Genomic DNA, 13,470 nt, shown 5'->3' with positions numbered 1-13,470 from the left:
TTCATTATATCAATTAGATGTTGGTTTGATCGGAATGTTATGTTTTGCATTTTTGGTAAATGTATTGATAGACGTTGAATGGCTAAGTTTCTATGATATATTGGATATTCATATAAGCGCCATAATGCTTCATAAGGTGTTATGTATCTACAATTAATATAGTTTTTTATTTCTTCATAAATAATTTCTCCACACTTTTATGTACAAATATTTTCTTCTATGACTGCTCTTATTCCATCTGGTCCTTTTGTTAGATATTTAAATAAATATTTTATAAGCATTGACTGAGAACAGATTTCTACATTAATGTGAGCATTATATTTAAGACACAGATCTATATTATGTGGAACAACATATCTATTATCTAATTTAATGCCATTTTTTTCAACATAGAAATTTGTATTTCTTCTTCTATAATTGACAAATCCATTTTCTTCGATATATGTTTCAATTTTTATTTGTCTCGGGTATTTTTTGGAACATTCTAAGTTTTTCATACATTAAGCAGTTGGTTTTGCTATTTCACATGGTCCATGCATCATAAATTCAACAACAACATTGTAGTTTATTTTGTTTTCCGTATCATATATATATATATATAGTTGTACAAATCTAGGAGGATTATTATCAGCTGGAAGAAGAGATCCTATCAGGTGATGTATTTGTCCACTTATTTTAAAAATATAAGGGCCGATAGAGTTTTTTGGGAAATTTTCTATATTACTCCCAAATGATGTATATGCAAACATAGAATTATAAATTCTAATATTTTTTTGAAAGTGTGTACTCAATGATCCTCCATAATAATCTAATAGATTATATAGTATAGAAGGAATATGTTTAATAAAAGGTATTCTAATTTTTCCTTGTCTACAACAAAGATTGAATTTAGGTGGGTTACTTCTTTTGATTCGTTCATTAAGCCAAAAAAGAGCACCACAATAATGGCAGATATAAGAATAGTTTCCAAAGTCGATGTACATATTAGTATCACCTAAGAAAAAAAATTAAGAACAGTTTGTGAAACTATTATATAAATTTTTTTTTATTGAAAAAATTTATTATTTAGTATAAGTAAGAAATTTACGATTTTGTGTGTTGTTTTCAAATGTTGATGCATGGACTTGTTCAGAAGATCTGCTTTCAGTTTCAGAGATTTATTGCATAGGTTGGCTTTCAGTTTCAGACATATGTAGCATATGTCTGCTTTCAGTTTGGGTCATATGTTGCATCACATCAACTCTAGATTGAGGGATCAATGTGAATGAATCTCTTGTACCAGAACTTGATTTACTTGAGTAATAAGTATTTACAACTGTTGAATCCTCTTCCATATGTGAGATGATACGACGTACGCAGTAGTTAGATTTTACGGGCGTTTTTTTAATTTTTTTTCTTCGGCTCCATCTGTGTATTACAATACATTGTAATTTAATAAACTATTTTGTAAAATTTATATTTATGTTAGAAAAGATTATGGCATATGAGTAAGCATGATTACTATATTAGACAAAATAGAATAAAGAATTTTATCTAACAAATAAGATAAATTAAATGTACATAACACGATAGGTAAATATTTATGAGAATTTTGTAATCAATGAATGAATATTATAAAATTATTATGATATAGAACAATATAACATATATAAACTGAATATACAATTTCAGAAATTAAAATAATATATGTATAAATATTTTGTAATAATAATACCATAAGTAAAATATGAGAAGAAATTAATATTTTATAAGCATATATAGTATCCTACAATATTATACTATAAAGTAAAAGTAACATATTTTATTATAGATAAAGTAAATAAATATATTTAGTATTATCTATAGCAACTGTATCTAATCTCATAAATAAATATTGAAATAATAAAGACATAAAATTTTAATAATACCTGGAATGCTGTATAAAAAGTAAATTTCAGCTAACCAAATCAAACTATATATAGAAATGATGCCTTGCTATGAAGATAGAGTAGGAAACGATTGATTTTCAAGTGTTGCAGTACAATATGGAGATAAGAAATGACCAATCTGCTCGGAAATGACACAATAGGGAAATAATTTATTACCACATAATGATTATAATATGTTAAAAACAAAATATAAGAAAGAAAATAAAACAAATGTATTTTAGAATTGACTTAATTGTACCAATATGCTACACACATATATTAAATCAGGAAAAAACTATCAGAATAAAGCAATTGAAACATATTTAGGAAAAAATATAAAGTAAATAAAATGTAAAATAAGAAGAAATGAAGTTTTCAGAATAAAAAAATAAAAACAAATACGTATGATGTTAAAGGATATTATTATGTTAAAAGCTATTGAATTGTGTCAACTTTGGCTTTGCACTAATACAAACCGATTTTTTTGTTCCTGTTTCGAGGCCAACAGTTTGCACTGGCATAACTTTTTTTTTTTTTTTTGTTTCTGTTTTTATGTATTATTTTGTTGGTTTTAATAGTTAATAAACGCTAATCAAAAAAAGAAATGTAATATAGTTATAAACAATAATATGTATTATTATACATGTATTAAAAAGAAGGAAAGCTATTATTGCTTCCTGAAAATAATTATAACAGAATAAGGGGAAAAAATTTATATACAAATTTATGTCTCAATTACATCATAAATTTGGGCTTTTGAGTTATTTCATGCCCCTGCGAGAAATTTTTCGGATTTCGTCTTGTAATGTTTCTTCAAACAAACTTGTAGCTTATTTCCCGATACATGTTAACCAAAAAAATAAAACAGTATTATAATCGTGAGAATTAAATTTTTGAATATAAAAAGTAAAATTTTTGATAAAGAAAGACATTAATTTAAAGTAAAGCTTAGAACAATGTATAAATATAAAGTATTAGTCAATGAAGGAAAAATAGCAGCGAATGACCAAAGATGGATTAGAAAGAAAGAATAGTCAAGTACAGGCAACAAACATTAGTGAACGAAATATGAATAGCAGTGAATGATTAAAAGTTGACTGAAAGGGAAAAGTTGTCCGGCGTAGGTAAGAAAAATAGGAAAGTACAAAATGGAGTTATATATATGACATCTAGTAATATACACGGCTGCCACCTATGTTATTAAGGAATTTATACCATAAGTAAGAAAATTTTGTATACATTTGGTTCAGGTTATATTCATTCGTTGTGAAGAATATATACCATGAGTAATTGAAACAAAATTTGGCAATATACATGGCTACCAGCTACATTATCAAGGAGTGTATGCCATAAGTAAGAGAAAATAGTATAGCTTAGAATAGCAATATACATGATTACACATATACTAAGGAAAATAAAATATTTCAGTGTTCACTAAAAAATTTAGAAAGATATAAGTTAAAACCATAACTTTAGCTGAGAATAGGCTAAATGGGAAAAAGAGAGAAACGCAGGGAAAACAAACAGAAGAATAAAATATAAAATCATAGACAGAACCGGCAAAGAAAAAAACAGAGGAATAAGTAATGGAGCAATATAAAAAAAAATAAGAATCAAACAGTTTGTGCAATATACCTAGTTATACTAATATATCATATACACAAAATAAATCAGTGTACAGGGAAAAAAGAGCTTTATATTATACTTTAAATTGAGTAGAGATTATAAATATATGTAGAAACATTCAGGGAAGCAAAACATTATATATAAATATTTGGTTCAGGTTATAATCATCTATTGTCAAGAACATATACCTTAAGTAATTGGATACTGATTTAGCAATATATATACGGCTGCCATCTACATTATTAAAGAGTTTATGCCATAAGTAAGAAAATTTAGTATACATTTGGTTCAGATTATATTCATTTGTTGTGAATAATATATACCATAAGTAATTCAAACAAAATCTGGCAATAAACATGGCTACCAACTACATTATTAAGGAGTTTATGAAAATAAAATATATTGGCATAACTCTGAAATAATAAGGGCAACATCAATGATAGCCATATCTGTAATAACAATTACTCAGCACATGTTAACAACAAATGATATATAACATCATCATAACCGGAGAAGAATAAAATGTTTGAATATAAGAAACCGAGTTTTTGATAAATAAAGGCACTCTGTTGTAATAAAATTTAGAACACTGTGTAAATATCAAATGTTAGTTAATGAATTAAGAATAATAGTAAACGACCAAAGATACAATGAAGAAGAAAAAGAGTGAACTGCAGAGGAAACAAACGGATATGTACAAAATAGTATCATAAACAAAACCAGTTTTTATAATACAAATATATAGTAAAACTAAAACAAAAGACAAATTAAAATATATTGGCATAAGTCCAAAATAATAAGGGCAACATCAATGATAGCCATATCTGTAGTAACAATTACCCAACACATATTAACAACAAATGAAATATAACATCATCATAACCAAAAGAGAATAAAATATTTGGATATTAAAAACCAAATTTTTGATAAAGATAAACATTATATCTCAATAGGATTTAGAAAACTTTGTAAATATAAAATCTTGGATAATCAAATTAGAATAGAAATAAATGACTGAGAGTCCAATAGAGAAGGAAAAAAGCAAAGTGCAGTATAAAACATTTCATATAACAAACAAACATAACATTATAAAGTAATATTCCAGAACAAATCAACCAAAGTAAATTGAAAAAGTGAATACCTGATTCAACAAACCACGGGCAAAACGATAGATCAAAGAAAGCAACAAAAATTACTAAGTAGCAGAGATAGAATAAAGAGATATAAAGGAGGCAGTAAGGTAAGTAAGAAATGGGTAGTATCATTATGGTCTTTAAAGAGTGAAAAAGCAGAGAGAATAGAACATGGTAGATAATATTAGCTGAAAGACGAAGACAAAGAAAGAGTAAAAAGATAACATACAATATATATACAGAAAGTGACCAATGTTTTGCTTAATCTTGGATACAAATCCCTGCAAACAGAAAGCAATAGAGGTAATGATTAATTAACAACAGCCGTCACACTGCATGAAGAGCACTGCAAAATATAGCCAATAAATAACAGACAGTTATTTTTTGGTTATATATTATAGAAAATGAAAAAAAAAATACACGTGTCAGAGTAAAAGAGTAACATAAATATTTTTACATTTAGATCACGACAAATAGTAGAGATTTGTTCAAATTAATACAAATAAATCAAGATATAGTATATAAAAACAGGGGCGAAAAAATAAGTAACATGAATAAAAAAATATGAAATTATGAAAAAAAAAAACTTTTTTTTTTCACAAATATAACAGTCGAATAACAAATAAAATAAACAAAATAAACAAAACAACATGAAAAATGAACATAGATCTAAAATAGACGATCAAACATCCTAAAAAAAATTAATAAAAACATAGATATGAAAAACATGACCGAACCCATGGAATCAAAACAAAAATAATCAACGAAATGAAAGAAGAAGCTAACAAATAACGTAATGGAACAAAAAAGTACCATGCATGTACAACCAAAAATAAATAAAACATAAAACATCAAAAAATATATATATGCAAAAAGAAAGAAGATGAAACACGAATAAATCTTGCTAAGAAAAAAAAGAAGTTCTAGAAGGTTGCAGAAAGAAGAAATATGAGAAACGAAGAAATCTGGCCAAAAATTTGAAAAAATAGACAGATCTAAAAGGTTGCAGAAAAGGAAAAACGAAAAAGAAAAAAATAGATCCAGAAACAAAGAAAGATAAACACAGATCTAAAAGATCATAGAAACCAACGAACGAAAAAAAAAGATAACCCTATTCAATCTAAGTGCGCAAAAATAAAACATATCTAGAAGGTTGCATAAGAAAACAAACGGAAGATAGACAGATCTAAAAGGTTGCAGAAAAGGAAAAACGGAAAAGAAAAAATAGATCCAGAAACAAAGAAAGATAAACACAGATCTAGAAGATCATAGAAACCAACGAACGAAAAAAAAAAAAAAACATAACCCTATTCAATCTAAGTACGCAAAAATAAAACAGATCTAGAAGGTTGCAGAAGAAAACAAACGGAAAAAAGAAAAAAAAACCCCAATCTGAGTGAAAAAAAAAACCGCAGAAGATTGCAGAACCAAAAAAACGAAAGAGATAAATGACAACAGAAAGAAAGAATGAAAAAATCGCCGAAATCAACAAACGAAAAAAAAAATATCTCAGGCTCAGTCTCGAAGAACAAAAACTCTAGAAGATTACAGAAGGAAACAAAAGAGGAAGGAGAGAGAGAGAGATCACTATAGAAAGAAATGAAGGAAAACAAATGAAAAAGGAACAAACGAAATAAGCCAACAGCATCAGTAAATGACCAAAACGGTCACAGCAACTAAAAACAAAAAAAAAAACTAAAATGAAGGGCAATATAGTAAATTTACACTCAACAGGACATAACGGGAATTAAAATTTTAACAGAGGAAAAAAGCAGGGCAAAAATGGGAAAGACACTGTTCATTGCACTATAGCATGAACAGTAAATCTCGTCCTCTCTTTTAGTATATGTATAATATTCCTAGACCACACATAATGAACTGTTAATTTTTAATGCTTTTAGGCATTTTAGTGCGTTGGTCCCAGATTTTATGTACTATTATAAATTTTTATGTATTTTGTGAGTTAATTAAATAGTAGCACTTCCATTTATGATAATATTTCAACATTATTGAACATGTCTACTTAGCTCAGGATCTAAATAGGGCTACGTAGGACTTTTGAAATGTTTTATCTGAAACGTTTCCACTTACTAGTTATTTATCCGTATTATTTTTATGTATAAATTAAGCTTTGAAAAATGGTATCTCTCTGATCAACAGTAGCTCAAGGGTAGAAAGAAATGATTTCTCAGATTTGGGAATAGGCAAACACCGAGAAGCTGGAAAATAAGAGAGAGACAAAGAATAAGCAATTTTACAACTTACTAAAGGCAACATATTACATTATAAGATGTTACACAACTTATAAACTGATGCATTAAAAAAAAACCATGATGTCAACTGAAGCTGCATTTGATATTAACCAAAAAAAGAAAAAAAAAACCTTGGAAACATTTAAATACCAACAAAAGGAAAGGAAAAAAAAAAAAAAACCCCTTGGGCAACATTTTTCTATTTTACTGTAACTAAATCAAGCATTTCAAACTCTGCCTCTATAATGCAAGTGTCATTCACCAGAAAACCATTTTGTGGTCTTTGAACTTGGTCAATGACATGAAGTCAATAATATCCCTCCTCAAATAATTGAACCCGAAAAGTTTGCTAGCTGGAAAAGAGTAATTGAAATTAAAGTTTTATAATTTATATTTCATGAAAATGATAATATCACGTAGGACACTAGGAAAAAGATACTTCAATCACGTTTAATTCACACATTTAAGTTAATGATTCTGATTCATATTTAAATTTTTTTATAAAAAAAATCTTTTGGAAAAAATGGTTTGTTAAGCTATTTTAAAGGCCCATTTTGAGGCTCATATTCAAATGGAGCCCAATAGGTTTTGGGGACGAGTCTCGATGGATTTGTGTTCTCTGTCGCATGGAGATCGAAACCGGATATTCATACGCTCAAAATGGATATCGAGTGAATGAGAAATTTATCCTTTAAGAACGCAACATGTAATGGTTAAGTTGGTTTGAAAAATTGCAAAATCCTACATTGGCTAGGAATGGAGCCATGGTGGTGTTTATAAGTGATTGCACTTTGAAACCTAAGTAAGCATGTATACCAGAGAGGCTCTCTCACGCGCATGCGGGGTGCGAATCACGGTCCCATTGGTAACAATTTAGATAATGGGAACTCATTAAGAAAATGTTAAGGTGACAGAGTCTTGAGCCATTCCATATATCAAATCACGATTCAGATAAAGAAATGCTGGAATTAAGAGTAGAGAGTAAGTTGAGATCATTGATTAGTAGGAAAGAGACCTCATAGAAAGTAAGGTCAATAATCTTAGTAAGATCCTTGGGGAAGAAACGCCAATGGAGGATGCCCTTCATGTGAAGAATAACGAAAAACATTACAAAACCTCGACTTCATTCTAATTTTGAAGATAAAATTTTTATAAGTTTAGAATGACGTGTAAAATATCAGTATGACAAGATATCCTATGAAAAGCCTAAAAAGTATATCTAAGTATGTTTAAGAGTGCCATGAGACATGAAAGAAATGACTTAACGGTACACCATGTCAGATAGTAACTGAGGATATTGGCTATGAGAGTGTAAAGTTTCAAGTAACCTGTTTGACTTCAGATAAGTCATCACACTCTTAACGGTTCGGACAAATTGACAAACCAATAAGTAAGCACTCGATTAGTAATAACCAAGAATATTCTAAGATTTAAGCGGTATTATGAGTGTAGAATTATAGAATTATGGAATAATCCCATGATTCAATATGTAGTATTACACTTTGTACTACGTAGTACCACCATAAACAACATTGATAGAAATGTATAGTCTAAGTTTACGTTAAGTTTAAAAATAGTTTCGAGATCAATCACGACTCATACTAGGCAATTGATTGACCAATCCTATATATTAATTCGGCTGAAGATTGATCTAACAATCGGGACTAAGAAGAGTGAACAGTCATTTTGGAGACAAACTATCTCATCCAAACCACTAGTTACCCTAACAGAAGAAAGATGTTGCTGAATTCACATCGAATTGCCTTAATTGATAGGAAGTTAAAGTAGAATAATAACATCCAGCAGGAGAAATGTAAAAGATCTACACATTTTTGCAAAAGATCACGACGGATTTTGTGGTAGGGATACCTAGAATATCTGATAGTAACAATGCGATTTGGATAATCAGAAACCGATTGACAAGATCTGCACATTTTTGCCGATCAAACTCAGTTATTCTGTTGAGAGACAGCCATTTCCCGAGTGTACATGACGCAATGGGGTCAAGTTAAAGTTTAGTACAGCTTCCCACCACAGACAGATGGCCAATCTGAGAAGACCATCCAGACCCTAGAAGATATGCTGAGAGCATGTGTCATGGATTTTAAAGGGAACTGGGATAGGAAGTTGCCTTTGATAGAGTTTTTCTATAACAACAGCTATCACGCGTCAATAGGAATGGCACCTTTCGAAGCTCTATACATAAGAAAATGCAGGTCCCCAATTCATTAGTATGGACCTGGGGAGAAGCATCTAGAAATAGTATGCTTTATCAGGAGAACCACAAATGATGTGGGACTTATCACAAGGAGGTTCGATACAGCTCACAGTCGCCAGAAGAGCTATGCGGATAAACGCCACAGACCTATAGAGTTTCAGGTAGAGGACTTAGTTCTCCTGAGGTGGCACATATGAAAGGAATAATGAGATACGGTAAGAGAGGGAGACTCAGCCCAAAATGCCTCAGACTATTTAAGATCCTCGAAAGGATTGGTGAAGTTGCATATAGACTAGCATTGTCGCCAGAATTGTCTTCTGTACACAACGTCTTTCACGTATTGATGTTGAAGAAGTATGCGACAGATCCATCATATGTATTGCATCAGGAACCTGTCGAAGTGCACACAGTTCAGATCCTAGCTCGCGAGGAGAAAACCTTAAGGAATAAAGTAATTCCTCTGGTTAAAGTCTTGTAGTGAAATCATAATATTGAGGAAGCTACTTGAGAATGCGAAGAGAATATGAGGAAAAGCTACCCTGAGTTGTTCTTATTTTCGGGATGAAAATCCTTAAGGGGGGTAGATTGTAATGAATGAGAAAATCCTAGACTTTAAATAATACAATTTATTTATTTAAGCCAAGGATTTTCCTAGAAAATATTATATGACTGAAGGATTTATGGAATTAATATCTGTATTCCTAAATTTTGCAGCAGATTTCATGTTAAGTTCATGTTTTTGATCGATAAATTCTCGCCGTACTTTAAGGCGGAATAATTTTCAGTACAAGTATACTTTGAGAATCTTAATTTCAAGAATCTCCAAACACGACATGATATTAGCAGTGTACAAAAAAACACACTGACATTTAAATAAGAGAAAAACCTTAATTGCCAGACAGCTATGTTAAAGTCACAAGATAAATACCCATAACAGAAGGGTACAATGTGAGCTCGGGAGTTGACACCATCAGAAATAACGTCATTCCTGGGATAGAATGAAGAAAAGTTAAATTTAGAATTTGTTCAGTCTGGAATTATTTTCAAGACTTGAAACAGTTCAAGATATTACGCGAGTAAGAATTTAATGTGATCTCAAAGTAGTCGAGGAATTAATATTAAACTGTAACTAAGCAGTAGAAAAGGAACCGTCAGAAACTGAAATTTCTTGTCGGCTAAGTTATTTACCTACAGTCAGTATAATTTTTAGCAGTTTTAAGAAAAACTTAGGAGAGTGGACAAAAGTACAAGGGGTAGGATTTATTTTTCTCTCTCCTTCTCCACTTTGGCCGGCCATGAATAGCAAATTAGAGCAAAAAACTTAGCTAGTTGAGTGTGCAAGTGGATGACATGGTAAGGTGATGGGATAGTAGTGGTTGAAGGGGAAATCATGGCAAAATTGCTTCTTCTTTTCTCCTTCCACAACCGGCCAAGATTGGGCGATTTGAACTAAAAATTTGGTTGAATAATGGAGTGGAATTGGAGTTAAATAATGATCACAAAGTTATCTATAAAAGGAACCAACATATGACAGGTCTCATTTTTCCTCTTTGCTTTTCTCTACACCTCCAAATCCGGCCACACCCCTTCACTCCCTCTCAAATATTTTCTTCCACTCTCCTAATCTTGAGCCACTAGCAAACCATAGAAGAAGAAGAAGGAGATCAAAGGGTCTAGGAGGAGACTAGTCAAGCATTCCCCCAAGGGTAAAGAAACTCTAAACCCTCTCTTTTTATGTTCTAGTGAAGTTTGAAATGTATAACTATTCTTCTCAAATTTTCTTATACTCCTCCGGATCCAAGCCATTAACAAACCTTAGAGGAAGAAGAAGGTGATCAAAGGATCCTAGGAGAAGCCTAACCAATGACTTTCTTCAAGGGTATAAATTCTAAAACCTTACTCTCTATTTTATATTCTAGCAAAGTTTAAGTTTGAGAATCCATTGATGTAAATTGTGATTCTCAAGGAAATAAGTTGTAATAAGGGTGTGTGAGTTTTATGTTGGTTTTGTGAGTTTGAGGTTAGTTGATTAGCAATATGTGGTATGTTTATGTTTGGTTGAAGTTTCTTATTTTTGGTTGGAGGAAAAAATTTTCCAGCTACTTTGAACGCGAAAATGAGGACCCTAGAGTGAGATTTTTTTGATGTTTCAAAGCTTGAACTTATAGCCCTCGATGTTTTGAACATTTTCGGTTACTATGACAAAACCCAATTTTAACTCTAAAAGCAAGTTTGTAGCCATTTTATAAAAAACGGACAGGCTGTCCAACACAGTTTCAAAAAGAAAATTTTGCTACAGCATTACTATAGCATCAGCAGCATTTTAAAAGATTGATGTAGCATTTCCTACAGCAAAAGAAAAAAAATAGCAGCCACTGTTTTCAGCCAAACGAGGCCTTTAAAGGCTGAATTTTAACTTTCACAAAAAATAATAATTTTATATCTCAACGAGACGAAGAATTGTCGCGAAGAACACATTTTTGAAATCTGAATCTATGATGCAGTAAAATGTAGATTTTAGAAACTGCACAGTTTTAACGAAACAAAACTAACACAGTGTTGGTTTTAACAAAAAGTTATCAAAGAACCTAAGATGTGATTTCAGTAAAATACTATAGTGTTAAACCTCATTTTAACGAAAGTATTCGTAAAGAACGTTTTCAAGAAAAAAATGCTTTCTTTTAAAGAACTTAGTGGTTTATCGAGCAAACCATCCCGACGGGCACCTACGAGCCAATACGATAGGTCCTTAGAATTTCGAAGGTTTGATGTGGCCCCAATGCCCGCATTAATTTAAGAGACTCTGTTAGAGTATAAATTTCAACGGCCTAAGAGTTAGAATGCCATGTATAAGTTCTAGGCCGAATTAGGCCTTAATATCATAATAAGCCCAATGAGAAAAATTATGGAGAATAAGTTACTAGATTGGGTAAATGATTTTCAATTTAGACATAAGTACGTTAAGGGCAATTAAGGAAAATAAGATCTTGAGGATTAAATAAATTGATCCTAATAGTAAATTATCCTTCAGTAAAGGAAATGAATACATGCCTTAAGTGAAAGGCTAGATTTCCTTCATAAGTTGCTAAAATAGAATAGCAAACGACAGATAATCTCACACTCTCAATGGGTGTTCATTTTCAGATGTAACCAAATAAGAAAATAGGCTGTTTGGCGAAAAGTGGATTCTAGCTTTGTAAATCATGTAAGTAGGAATCTCGCTACAGTATGAATAGATTTTAAGGAAAAAGTTACACATGTTATATATGCATGTTTATGATTTAAGTATTATATGCGATGCTATGTCATGTTGCATACACTTAAGCAATGCACATGAATTATATGTGTTTGAGAACATTTCATGTTATAGTATGATATGTTATGTCATATTGCATACACCTTAATAAGTCAAGAAGAACTTATAAGAATAATCTAAGTTGAGTGCCGTACCAGCTTCCGACTCAAGGGAGGTAACTCAAGCTCTGCAAGGGAGAAAAGAAAAAAATATATAATAATGTCCTCCGACTCAAGGGAGGCATTCAAGTTATAATCACGGTATCATAGGGGACCTTGCAAACCCTCACGTCCCGATGATTGTGCGCAGGTGGTACGCGAGCACTCGGGCCCACAAGAAAGAAAGAAAAGATAAGATAAGATAATAAGACTATGATAAGACATCATAATTAAGCATAATCAGCTCATGCATATTTTTTCATGTGTACTCACAGTTATTTTGCGAGAGATAGTTCCTACTTGCTGAGCGAAATCTCAATCAGATATGTTCATGCTGTAGGTAAGAAACCTATCAGCAATTCTTGAAGGGCAATGGCGAGCAGCGGACGAATGGTGGAGATGGGAATGGATACCGCTAACATTTAAATCTTCTGCAATAAGTTTAAGTAAAATCATGTATATGTCTATATGATTCAAAGGTTTCAAACACGTATGTTTGAAAAGTATATGTACATATTTATGTTAAGGAAACCGAGGTTGTAGCCAACAACCCTAGTCTTGAGTATTTAAAGTTTTATAACGTTGCAACAGTGCATGCAACAAGTAAACGAATTTTAAACGTGACGATTGATTTTAAAAGGACTTTAAGATGTACTTGAATTTAAGATTTCTCATGAAATCTATTTTAAAGTCAAATTAAATGACCCGATTGAATTGGCTAGTTTTAGAAAGGTTTTTAAAGAGTATTTGAAACAAAAGTTCAAACACTGCCCCATTTGAAAGATATTTCTAAAAGGTTTTATCTCAACTATAATTAAGAAAAACTTTAAGAAATTTAGTGATTCATTCTTATGAAATTATTCCTTCTTATGTTTAAAAAA

The sequence above is a fragment of the Morus notabilis genome, unplaced genomic scaffold, assembly GCF_000414095.1.
Source record: "Morus notabilis unplaced genomic scaffold, ASM41409v2 Scaffold697, whole genome shotgun sequence".
In the NCBI taxonomy this organism is placed as follows: domain Eukaryota; kingdom Viridiplantae; phylum Streptophyta; class Magnoliopsida; order Rosales; family Moraceae; genus Morus; species Morus notabilis.
This window is presented reverse-complemented; position numbering follows the sequence as displayed.